Genomic DNA, 12,153 nt, shown 5'->3' with positions numbered 1-12,153 from the left:
CCACCCCTACCCCCCACCTCCCTCCCCACCCCCTCCTAAAACCCCCACCCCTACCTCCCACCTCCCTCCCCCACCCCCACCTAAAACCCCCACCCCTAACCCCTCACCTCCCCCTTCCCACCCCCACTTCCTCCACCTCCCTCCCCACCCTCCTCCTAATACCCCCCAGCCCTACCTCCTCCATCCCCACCTCCCTCCCCACCCCCCACCTCCTTCCCCACCCCCCCCAACTCCCACCTCCCTCCCCACCCCCCACTTCCACCTCCCTCCCCACCCCTCACCCCCACCTTCCTCCCTACCCCTACCTCCCTTCCCACCCCACCTTCCCCACCTCCCTCCCCAGCCCTAACCCCCCCCAACTACCCTCCCCACTCCCCCACCCCCTACCTCCCTCCCCACCTCCACCTTCCCCCACATACCCTCAACTCCCCCCACCCCCCCCCCACATCTCCCTCCCTACCCCTCACCTCCACCCCCACCCTCTACTTCCCTCCCCACCCCCCCACCTCATTGGGGGCATTTGAAAAATCTCGCATTTTCAGAAAACTGTCTTTGCAAAGTTCTGTTTATGAGTTGTAATGATATCGGACGTGAAGTATAGGTGCTTGATGGGTAAGGGGAAACATTGGCCTGGTCGTATTATCGCTGGGCTATTTAATCCAAAGACCCAGGGGAACGTTCTGGGGACCTGGGCTCGAATCCCGCCACGGCAGATGGTGGAATTTGAATTCAATAAAACAAATCTGGAATTAAGAATCTACTGATGAGCACGAAACTATTGTTGGAAAAACCCAATTGGTTCACTAAAGTTCTTTAGGGAAGGAAATCTGCCGTCCTTACCCGGCCTGGCCTACATGTGACTCCAGACCAATGTGGTTGACTCCCAGCTGCCCTCTGAAATGGCCAAGCCGCTCAGTTTCAGGGCAATTAAGGATGGACAATTACAAGCTGACCAATCAGTGACGCCCCTGTCCCACGAATGAATAAACAGAAGTCAAGGATCATCCAATGAGGCTCATGGAAAGTCCATTCTCCTTCTGATTGGCTGTGGGAAGGTTGGGGGATGGACACGAAGGTAAAATACTGCAGATGCTGGAAACTGAAACAAAATCAGAAAATGCTGGAAAATTTCAGCAGGTCTGACAGCACCTGTGGAGGGAAAGGTTGGCTCTATCCTCTCTCTCTGCAGTTGCTGTCGGACCTGCAGAGATTTTCCAGCATTTTTTTTGTCTTTGTGAAGGTGGATATTTTGAGCCAATGACAGGAGAGGTGGTGGTGGGGGGGGGGGGGCATGCAGTTGAGGGGGGGGCGGGGGTTGGTCAGAGATGCTGAAACTTCCAGCAAAATGTCCAGTCCGAGGTGACAATCCCTCGTGCGATGTGGTGAGGATTCTTTATTTCTTTTCCTGTTTCCATTCATGATCCACCAGGAGTTTATTGAGAATAAAATCTTTTTGAATTAGTGTTCAAGTTCTTCCCTCATTTTTACTCTTTAAGTCGTTCATTATTCTGATCTATCCCTGGCGCTATTGCAGTGTAACCTCTGGAATTGAACCCGGGTCTCTGGAGCTGTGAGACAACAACAACTTGTATCCACAAGACCGTTAAATATAGCAGCAGAATGAGGCCATTCAGCCCATCGTGTCTGCTCCACTATTTGATTGTGGCTGAGATAATTCTCATCCCCATTCACAGAATCCCTACATTGTACAAGGAGGCCATTTGGCCCATCGAGTCTGTACTGACCACAATCCCACCAAGGATCTATCCCCACAGCCCCATGCAGTTACCCTAGCTAGTCCCCCCTGACACTAAGGGGCAATTTAGCCTGGCTAATCCACCTAACCAGCGTGTCTTTCGGATTGTGGGAGGAAACTGGAGCACCCAGAGGACACCCAGACAGACAATGAGCCAAGGCTGGAATTGAACTCGGGGCTCTGGTGCTGTGAGGCAGCAGTGCTGACCACTGTGCCACCGCATTGCCTGACCTGTCTCTTCCCCATAACCCTCAATCCCCTTATTGATCAAAAGCTTATCTATCTCTGTCTAAAGACACTCAGTGACCCGACCTCCACAGCCCTCTATGGCAATGAGTTCCGCAGATTCACCACCCTCTGGCTGAAGAAATTCCCCCTCATCTCTGTTTTAAAGGATCGTCCCTTCACTCTGAGGTTGTGCCCTCGAGTTCCAACCTCTCACGAGTAGAAACATCCTCTCCGCGTCCACTCTATCTAGGCCTCTCAGTATTGAGTAAGTATCCATGGTGAGTTGCAAACGGGTGCAGGAATAGCTGGCTGGATGGAAGGGGCAGGTGTCAGGTGTGGCTCAGAGGGAGCACTCTTACCCCCCCAAGTCAGAAGGTTCGGAGATGGAGTCTCACACTCGGGCTTGAGCGCAGCAGCTGAGGCTGAAAGTGCAGTTCAGCGCAGAGGGAGTGCTGCATTGACAGAGAGACGCCTATCAAATGATGAGTTACAGCAAGGCCCCACCTGCTCGGGTGGAGAGGAAAGGTTCCCACGTTGCTATCAAAGAGCAGGGAGTTCTCCCTGGAGTCCTGAACAACGTTTAACCCTCCCTCAGCTAGTGGGATCTTGCTGTGCACAACACTGGCTGCCTCGTTTCCTACTTTACAGCAGTGGCTGCATTTCAAGAAGTGCCTCATTGGCTGCAAAGTGCTTTGGAGTGGCCAGCTGTCGCTATAAAAATGCAGGTCGTTACCAGGTGTGTTGTGTGTGTGTGTGGGGGGGCCTCAGTGAGTGATCTCACTCACTGAACTCGGCAGAGGACAAAACCAGGCTTCCTGCTCCTGCTGGAATGTGCACGAGTGAACATCAGCTCCAGAGGGTGAAGGTCTGCGGTGATACAGGAGTGCAGGAAGGTGCAATATTACAGGTATGCAGGTGGATACAGATGTGCACCAGTACAGGTGTGAGCTGCAACAGGTATGCACTGGTACAGATGTGCACTGGTATATGTGTGAAATGGTACAGATGTGGACTGGCACAGGTGTGAGTTGGTACAGATGTGCACTGGCACAGATGTGCACTGCTACATGTGTGAGCTGGTACATGTGTGAGCTGGTGCAGGTGTGAGCTGGTACATGTGTGAGCTGGTGCAGGTGTGGACTGGTACACGTGTGAGCTAGTACAGGTGTGCATTGGCACAGGTGTGAGTTGGTACAGATGTGCATTGGTACAGCTGTGCACTGGCACAGATGTTCAAAGTTTAAAGCTTATTCATTAAGGTCACAAGTAGTCACACATTAACACCGTAACGAAGTTACTGTGAAAATCCCCTAGTCACCACACTCCGGCGCCTGTTCGGGTACACCGAGGGAGAATTTAGCAAGGCCACTGCACCCTAACCCAGCACGTCGTTTGGACTGTGAGGGGAAACCGGAGCACCTGGAGGAAACCCACGCGGACACGGGGAGAATGTGCAAACTCCACTCCGGCAGTGACCCAAACCAGGAATTGAACCCGGGTCCCTGGTGCTGTGAGGCAGCAGTGCTAACCACTGTGTCGCCCATGCTCACTGGTACAGATTTGCACCGTTACAGGTGTTGGTCTCCACGGACGGAGTCAACACGGAGAAATAGATAATAAGCAAAGAAAAATTCCAGCACAGGAACAGGCCCTTTGGCCCTCCAAGCCTGCACCGACCTGAACTAAAACCCCCTACCCTTCCGGGGACCATATCCCTCTAATCCCATCCTATTCATGTATTTGTCAAGACGCCCCTTAAAAGCCACTATCGTATCTGCCTCCACAACCTCTCCCTAAACACGAAGCTGGCATGGAAGGCGTTAATTCTCCGTATTGCTGCCTTGTCTCTATAAGCGGCTGGGAGAGACGGGTGCTGGGATTTTGCTCGCAGCGACAGGCAGATTTGACTGCAACCTTTACCCTCTGCAGCCCACGAGCGCCCCAGCCTCCCCCCCACCCCCCCAACAACCCTCCCTCCTCCAATCGGCTGCCTGGGGAGGGGAGGTATCGGGAGAAGCTGAGCAGGTTCCTGATTTGACAAACAAATGTGCCCTGGCACTGAGGGAGGTGTTTGTTGAGAAGGAATCTAGATTTCAGAACAGACCCAGCTTTCAGTCTCGACTCAAGAGGCAAATCAGGCCATTAAAAACAGAATTAATTCAGTATTGGAGATGAGAGGGGAACAGGTTCTGGGAGCACCGACTCTGTCTATGCAAATAGCTGAGTCACTTGTTCCATTGTTAATGAAAACAGAATCTTTAACTGGCAGATTGTGAGAAGTTATTAAGATAAAATCCTGTGGGTGCTGGAAAATGCTGGAAAATCTCAGCAGGTCTGACAGCCTCTGTGGAGAGAGGATAGAGCCAACGTTTCAAGTCTGGATGACCCTTCGTCACTCGAAACATTGGCTCTGTTCTCTCTCAGTAAGAAGTCTGATAGGATTTGGATGGGCTTGCGGTCGGTGCAGACTTGATGGGCCAAATGGCCTCCTTCTGCACTGTAGGGCTTAAGTCCAACCGATTTATTTGGTAGTAAACTCGCAAATTTTCGGGGTTTGTCCCTTCGTCAGGTGAATGGAGAGTTCTTACTGTGTTTACCCCAGTCCAACGCCGGCATCTCCACATCATGTCTATTCTCTCTCTGCAGAAGCTGTCAGACCTGCTGAGATTTTCCAGCATTTTCTGTTCTTGTCTGCGCAGTAACTGATGGATAAGGCTCTGGATTATAGAACCCCTACAGTGCAGAAGGAGGCCATTTGGCCCATCAAGTCTGCACCGACCGCAATCCCACCCAAATCCTATTCCCATAGCCTGTCAATCCCCCTGACACTAGGGTCAATTTAGCATGGCCAATGCACCTAACCCGCACATCTTTGGACTGTGGGAGGAAACAGGAAACCCCCCCAACCCCCCAGGACAGGGAAGCCATGCAAAACGTCCCAGACATTGGCGGGACTGGAAGATCCCACCAGCAGCTAATAGGGAGCCCACCTCTGCCACCAGAAGACATGCTGCAGTGGGACTGGAAAATGATCCCCCCTCACCCTATTCCATCGGCTCTCCTTTATCTGCACCCTTGGTGATATCCTTAAAAACTCCAACTGGTTTGCCAAGCACGATTTCCTTTACATGAATCCATATTGACTCCGTAGATTCAATAGATCGGAGTTGAGGAGGAACTTCTTCACTCAAAGGGTGATGAGTCTCTGGAATTCTCTGCCCGTTGAAGTGGTGGAGGCTGCCTCGCTGAATATATTTAAGTCACGGGTAGATAGGTTTGTGATAGACAGGGAAATTAAGGGGAGAAAGCGGGAAAGTGGAACTGATCCACTTCAGATCAGCCATGATCTTATTGAATGGCGGGGCAGGCTCGAAGGGCTAGATGGCCTACTCCTGCTCCTATTTCTTATGTTCTTATGTAGAGTTATACCATTGTTTTAAAGTGTCCACAATGACAATAATAAATCAAATCAAATCAAAAGTCTCACACAGGAAGATAATATACTGGGATGGATGGAGAATTGGTTAACAGACGGATCATTCTCAGGATGGTAGACTGTTACAGGTGGGGTATCGCATGGATCAGTGCTGACTGGGGCTCATAGTTTGAGGATAAGGGGTAAACCTGAGGTAAGGAGAAATTTCTTCATCCAGAGGGTGGTGAATGTGTGGAATTCACTCCCACAGAAAGTAGTTGAGGCCAAAATGTTGCGTGATTGCAAAAAGAAATCAGATTTCACTTTTGGGGCTAAAGGGATCAAGGGATATTGGGGGGGATCAGGATATTGAATTCCACGATCAACATGAATGGCGGAGCAGACTCAAAGGGCTGAATGGCCTCCTCCTCCTCCTGCTTCTCGTTTCTATGTTTCTAAACAGTATTTCTTAAATGGCGAGAGGTTGGGAATGTTGATGTCCAAAGGTATCTGGGAGTCCTTGTCCATGAGGCACTGAAGGCTGGCATGGTGGTGCAGCAGGCAATTAGCAATGCAATTGGTATGTTTAGCCTTCATTGCAAGGGATGAGAGCACAGGAGCGAAGCTGTCTTGCTGCATTTATATAGCGCCTTGGTGAGACCATAGCTGGATAGTCAACATCTTTTCCCAAAGGTAGGGGAGCCTGAAACTAGAGGGCGTAGGTTTAAGGTGAGAGGGGAGAGATACAAAAGGGTGCCGAGGGGCAATTTTTTTATTCAGAGGGTGGTGAGTGTCTGGAACAAGCTGCCAGAGGCAGTAGTAGAGGCGGGTACAATTTTGTCTTTTATAAAGCATTTAGACAGTTACATGGGTAAGGTGGGTATAGAGGGATATGGGCCAAATATGGGCAATTAGAACTGCTTAGTTGTTAAAAAAAAAGGCAGCAGCATGGACAGGTTGGGCTGAAGGGCCTGTTTCCGTGCTGTAAACCTCAATGACCTCATCTAAAGTGTTGTGAGCTATTCTGGTCTCCTTATCTAAGGACGAATATATTTGCCATAGAGGGAGTGCAGCGAAGGGTAATCCCTGTGGTGGAGAGATTGTTTTATAAGGAGAGATTGAGGAGACTGGCTCTGTGTTCCCTCGAGTGTCAGAGAGCGAGGGGTGACCTTATTGAAACTTACACGGTCCTTACAGGGCGGATGTGGATAAGATGTTTCCCCCCGGCTGGGGGTCTGGGACCAGGGGGCACAGTCTCAGTCTTGAATAGCCGACCCTTTATGAGGAGGAATTTCTTCACTCAGAGGTTGGTGGATGTTTGGAATTCTCCTCCCCAGAAACTCAATCACTGAGTCTGTTCAGAACACAAACCGGGAGATTCCTGGAGACTAAAAACATCAAATATTGTAGGAAAATCTGGCACAGAGGTGGGGCACGCTTGATGGGCTGAATGGCCTGGCCCTATGTTCATGGACAGAGGTCCCATTAGCCCTCTCAGGTAGGCATGGAAGAGTCCATTTTGAAGAAGGCCTGAGGAGTTCTCCTTGGTGTCCCGGTAAATAATCTTAAGAGCATAAGAAATAGGAGCAGGAGTAGGCCATCTAGCCCTTCGAGCCTGCCCCGCCATTCAATCAGATCATGGCTGATCTGAAGTGGATCAGTTCCATTTTCCCGCTTTCTCCCCATAACCCTTAATTCCCCTTGTCTATCACAAACCTATCTACCCGTGACTTAAATCTATTCAGCGAGGTAGCCTCCACCACTTCAACGGGCAGAGAATTCCAGAGATTCACCACCCTTTGAGTGAAGAAGTTCCTCCTCAACTCCGTTCTAAACTGCCCCCTCCCTTATTTTGAGACTGCGCTCTCTAGTTCTGCTATCATCACAGAATCATAGAATTCTACAGTGCAGAAGAAGGCCATTTGGCCCATTGAGTCTGCACTGACCACAATCCCACCCAGGCCTTATTCCCATAACCCCATGTACTTAGCTACTCCCCCCTAGTTAGTCCCCCTGACACTAAGGGGCAATTTAATGTGGCCAATCCACCTAACCCACACACCTTTGGACTGAGAGAGGAAGCCGGAGCTCCCGAAGGAAACCCACGCAGACACGGGGAGAATGTGCAGACTTTGCACAGACAGTGACTGAAACCGGGAACCGAACCTGGGTCTGTGGCGCTGTGAGACAGCAGCGCTAACCACTGTACCACTGCACTGCTCCAAAACCCTTCATCCAACAACACTAAAACTGGTGCAGAAACTGGAAATCTGAAACAGAAGCAGAAAGTGTTGGGAGTACTCAGCAGGTCAGGCAGTATCGGTGGAGAGGGTAACCAGTTAATTATTGAGCAGAATATGACTTCACTGTAGTGGTTTATCTGCTCGCTATCTGAATGCTGTCTGTGGAGCTTGTTGTGTGCCTCATTTTCTGCATTAAACAGATTTTCCAGACCCCACCATGGCATGTTTTCCAGAGTTGGAGGCAGCTCGCCATTGGCTGCCAGCAGTATCTTCCAGTCCCACCTATGTCTTGTAGCTTTTCACGTGGCTCGCCCATCCCACCTCCTGGGAGCTCATAGCCGGGGGGTCGCCTTCAGCAGGACTGGAAGATCCAATTGGTGGGAAGGACTGGAAAATCCTGCCCAGTGACTACACTTCAAAATGCACCTCAGTGGCTCTAACATGCTATAGGACATTTGATTTGATTTATTATTGTCACATGTATTAACATACAGTGAAAAGAATTGTGTTTTGCGCGCTATACAGACAAAGCATACTGTTCATAGAGAAGGAAAGGAGAGAGTGCAGAATGTAGTGTTACAGTCACAGCGAGGGTGTAGAGAAAGATCAACTTAATGCGAGGTAGGTCCATTCAAAAGTCTGACAGCAGCAGGGAAGAAGCCGTTCTTGCGTTGGTTGGTACGTGACCTCAGACTTTGTATCTTTTTCCCAATGGAAGAAGGTGAAAGAGAGAATGTCCGGGGTGTGTGGAGTCTTCAATTATGCTGGCTGTTTTGCCGAGGCAGCGGGAAATGTAGACAGAGTCAATGGATGGGAGGCTGGTCTGCGTGATGGATTGGGCTACATTCATGACCTTTTGTAGTTCCTTGCAGTCTTGGGCAGAGCAGGTGCCCAGACCAAGCTGTGATACAACCAGGAAGAAAGCTTTCCATGGGGCATCTGTAAAATTTGGTGAGCGTCATAGCGGACATGCCAAATTTCCTTAGTCTTCTGAGAAAGTAGGGGCTTTGTTTGGCTTTCTTAACTATAGTGTCAGTATGGGGGAGACTGGAACAGGTTGCTGGTGATCTGGACACTTAAAAACTTGAAGCTTTTGACATGTCGGGGGCACAGTGGTTAGCACTGCTCTCTCACAGCGCTGGGTACACGGGTTTGATTCCCGGCTTGGATCAGTGTCTGTGTGGAGTCTGCACGTTCTCCCTGCATGGATTTTCTCCAGGTCCTCCCACAGTCTGAAAGACTGTGCAGGTTAGGGTGAATTGGACGTGCTAAATTCTCTCAGTGTACCCGAACAGGCGCCAGAGTGTGGCAACTAGGGGATTTTCACAGTCTCTTCATTGCAGTGTTAATGTAAGCCTGCTTGTGACACTAATAAATAAACTTTAAAAAGAAGACACCCTGAAATATTGAGAAGTAGAGAGGCAGGGGTTTCTGAGGAGGAGATTTGAACTGGCTGATGGCGGGAAGGGCTAGTGAAACTGAATGTATCTCACCCACTCCCTGGTTGGGTAGAAGCAGGATACTCCTTGGTTCCGTTTCAATGCAAATCTTTCTTCCAGGACTGAAACATAAAGGGCCAGCAATGCAAATGAACCAGAGCCGTGGATGCGGAAGTTGAGTGGGCTGCTTTTGTTTACCAGGATATAATTAAGCTCAGTGGGTGCCTCACAAGTGCTGATTGTAGACAACTGCAGGAAAATAAAACACAGAGTGACAATCCTGATTTCTGATAATTGGTCAGTTGCATGATGGTTCAGTACCTTTGCAAATCAGGGAACTGCCACGTACAACAACTGGCAAATTCGAGTGAAAATTACTCATTACCAGAAGGTGGGAGACTCAACACTCCACCAATTTGCAAATTTATTTCCATCTGGGTAACCTCAGAGCAAAGACAAAACCTCATAATTTCGGTGGCACAGTGGTTATCACTGCTGCCTCGCAGAGCCAGGGACCCGGGTTCGATTCCGGCCTCGGGTCACTGTCTGTGTGGATGCTGCACATTCTCCCCATGTCTGCGTGGGCTTCCTCCGGGTGCTCCGGTTTCCTCCAAAAGATGCGTGGCTTAGATGGATTAGCCATGCTAAATGTGTGGGGTCACGGGGATAGGGCTGCAGGAGGGACCTGGATAAATATTCTATCAGAAAGTGGGTGTTGACTCGATGGGCCAAATGGCCTCTTCTGCATTGTAGAGATCCTATGATCAGGGAGGGGCTAGTGGGACCTCAGCTTCGTAGTTCCCCCAATAGACTGCGGGCCTCTCTCAGCACGTCTCCTAGTTATAAGGACAAATCTCTGGAATTGAGTCTGTCTGCTGTACCGATTGACTGAGGAGTGGGAATGGGGAGGAGGAGCGAGGGTGGAGAGTGGGGAGTGAGGAATACAGAGAGCGGGAATGGGAAGATCCCGGGGTGGGAGGCAGTGCTGGCTCCAGGTGGTCGGGACGGCTCCTGCTGCTTCCATTTAGATAAGAAACACTTCACGGTGTGTGAGGCCCACAGAGCACTTTGCATTTTGCTCATTTGTTAATCAAAGTCAAACTGATGACAGGATTGTTTTCTTTCCATTTTGAATGAACTCTGTTGACGATTACGGAGTTGGATCAATTGTACACGTCGAGATTTCTTTAACACATCACATTCCAGACAAGCTTCGTGTTGTCCCCCTCCGCTCTCTTGCCAGTTTCCCCCCCCAATTCTGGCTGGTGAAGCTACTGCCTGACCTTGTGACCTTATTCCCGCTGCTTCTCGCTGGTATTGGGAATGTTCCTAACGATTGGAAGTATATTTGTGATTTTTTATAAATATTCCCTGAGGTGTCAGTGCACAGCATTCAGCGCTGAGGATTTAATCCCAGCTCCAGAGATTTATCCACATGATCCAGGCTGACACAGCCAGTGCGGTACTCGGGGAACACAGTACTGAGGGAACACAGTACTGAGGGAATGCAGTACTGAGGGAATGCAGTACTGAGGGAATGCAGTATTGAGGGAACGCGGTACTGAGGGAACACAGTACTGAGGGAATGCAGTACTGTGGGAATGCAGTACTGAGGGAACACAGTATTGAGGGAACGCGGTACTGAGGGAATGCGGTATTGAGGGAACGCGGTACTGAGGGAACACGGTACTGAGGGAACGCAGTACTGAGGGAATGCAGTACTGAGGGAACGCAGTACTGAGGGAATGCGGTATTGAGGGAACGCGGTACTGAGGGAACACGGTACTGAGGGAACGCAGTACTGAGGGAATGCAGTACTGAGGGAACACAGTATTGAGGGAACGCGGTACTGAGGGAACACAGTACTGAGGGAATGCAGTACTGTGGGAATGCAGTACTGAGGGAACACAGTATTGAGGGAACGCGGTACTGAGGGAATGCGGTATTGAGGGAACGCGGTACTGAGGGAACACGGTACTGAGGGAACGCAGTACTGAGGGAATGCAGTACTGAGGGAACACAGTACTGAGGGAATGCGGTATTGAGGGAACGCGGTACTGAGGGAACATGGTACTGAGGGAACGCAGTACTGAGGGAATGCAGTACTGAGGGAACACAGTATTGAGGGAACGCGGTACTGAGGGAACACAGTACTGAGGGAATGCAGTACTGAGGGAACACAGTATTGAGGGAATGCAGTACTGAGGGAATGCAGTACTGAGGGAATGCAGTACTGAGGGAATGCAGTACTGAGGGAACACGGTACTGAGGGAACGCGGTACTGAGGGAACGCGGTAGTGAGGGAACGCGGTACTGAGGGAACGCAGTACTGAGGGAACGCAGTACTGAGGGAACGCGGTACTGAGGGAACGCGGTACTGAGGGAACGCGGTACTGAGGGAACGCGGTACTGAGGGAACGCGGTACTGAGGGAACGCAGTACTGAGGGAACGCAGTACTGAGGGAATGCGGTACTGAGGGAACGCAGTACTGAGGGAATGCGGTACTGAGGGAACGCTGTACTGTGGGAACGCGGTACTGAGGGAATGCGGTACTGAGGGAACGCAGTACTGAGGGAATGCGGTACTGAGGGAACGCTGTACTGTGGGAACGCGGTACTGAGGGAACGCGGTACTGAGGGAACGCAGTACTGAGGGAACGCGGTACTGAGGGAATGCAGCATTGCTGGAAGTGCAATCTGGATGAGGCATTAAACTGAGGCCCAGTCTACTCCCCATGTTTTTATTCATTCGTGGGTCATGGGTATCACTGACTGGGCCGGCATTTATTGCCCATCCCTAATTGCCCAAAGGCAGTTGAGAATCAACCACATTGCTGTGGCTCTGGAGTCACATGTAGGCCAGACAGGGTAAGGACGGCAGATTTCCTTCCCTGAAGGACATTAATGAACCAGATGGGTTTTCCCGACAATCCACAATGGTTTCCTGGTCATCAGTAGATTCTTAATTCCAGGTATTATTGAATTCCAACTCTACCATCTGCTGTGGCAGGATTCGGGTCCTCAGAATATTGGCTGAGTTTCTGGATTAACAATCTAGTAATAACACCACCA

This window comes from Carcharhinus amblyrhynchos, chromosome 25, assembly GCF_965287045.1.
Source record: "Carcharhinus amblyrhynchos chromosome 25, sCarAmb.v2.hapA, whole genome shotgun sequence".
Lineage (NCBI taxonomy): Eukaryota > Metazoa > Chordata > Chondrichthyes > Carcharhiniformes > Carcharhinidae > Carcharhinus > Carcharhinus amblyrhynchos.
This window is presented reverse-complemented; position numbering follows the sequence as displayed.